This window comes from Ylistrum balloti, unplaced genomic scaffold (genome assembly GCF_031769215.1).
Source record: "Ylistrum balloti isolate Yb309-2 unplaced genomic scaffold, AGI_CSIRO_Ybal_v1 Utg371054, whole genome shotgun sequence".
Lineage (NCBI taxonomy): Eukaryota > Metazoa > Mollusca > Bivalvia > Pectinida > Pectinidae > Ylistrum > Ylistrum balloti.
The window spans coordinates 167,312-168,570 of record NW_026782583.1 but is presented as its reverse complement, the minus strand read 5'-3'; the positions used below and the strand labels follow the sequence as shown (position 1 = coordinate 168,570).

The following is a 1,259-nucleotide window of genomic DNA, read 5'->3' as shown; positions in this document are numbered from 1 at the left end:
GGGTATACTTAATAAGACATATTGTGCGGAAAAGGAAAGTACACAAAGTTCACTTGGCCCTTCTGACCGGGGTATACTTAATAAGACATATTGTGCGGAAAAGGAAAGTACACATAGTTCACTTGGCCCTTCTGACCGGGGTATACTTAAGAGAGTTCTTGTGCGGAAAAGGAAATCCTGACGTTTTCCTGAAGCTGATGTGTCACTATTTGATATTCAATTGTTTACCTTTAAAGGGACTGATAAGTATCTGTTGAATTCGATAGCAGTGTCCACCGCCACGCATGCGTGTACGGCGCCCTGTTTTCCTAGAAACACGGCGTCATCATTAATGGGGTAAACGGGTTGGTGCCAAATGTTCGCATGAATCTGAACCCCAAAGGACCCATCGAAATAAAAAGCTACAAAATCTTCTGGTTTGATGTCATCTCCAGGAAGAGCCAAAAGGGCAACAAATGCGTCGCCATTTTGTGGAAAGAACACCTGGCCTCCGTCTGGATGGTAATTAGCTTCTCTAGTTAGTACGCATGTGCGGTTCTTTGTATCAGCTTCCGGTGGAAGTCTTCCCGTAATGTAGTCACCACCAACAGCGTTGTTGACGGCTTTACAAGAGTCTCCCTCCCATTTATAAACGAAGTCCCCACTAACAATGCCCCCACCACTTCCGGTGTCAGGACACAACTTCCGCCATCCATTTACTGGCCACGGAGTTATCTCAACTTCCGTTTTCTCAAAGTCAGTAACAATTGTTCCGTACCCTTTCAGTGTGTCTGCATTGGCTACGACAAGAGGTACCGGATGTGGTTTGTCGTATTTTGCGTCATGCGCATCGTCATACGAAGCATATCCGCTCATTTCACCTGTAAGAAAATTGGAAAATTATGGTATTTCTAGTATAGTAACTGGTACCGCAGCATTTGCTATGACTTATATTCGTTCCCGGTCGACCAATTTCCTTCTGGCTCTTGAACTGGGAATATTTCAAGAATTTATCAGTATTCGCGTCTTTTTTCGGAACCAGATGAGAATAATGAGCTGAACTTTGACACGTACAGGTAGTATTGAAAGATATGTGGTAAATTCAAATTTGTTCTGACAACTTATTGTTATGGCCATGAACTGGGGATACTTCAAGGAATTAAGAGTATCCGCTTGATTTCTCAGACCTTGCACGCGATGATAATTCTTTGTTTTATGTTAATTATGTATTGAGATATAGGGAGATTGTTTACCCGTTCCATTAATGTCACTGTTTAACG

The 1,259-nt window shown here is 42.7% G+C and overlaps 1 pseudogene; it reads right to left on the bottom strand.

Moving 5' to 3' along the window:
- Positions 1-258: 258 nt before the first annotated feature.
- On the bottom strand, positions 259-855 carry LOC132560387 (uncharacterized; annotated as a pseudogene).
- Positions 856-1,259: the final 404 nt, after the last annotated feature.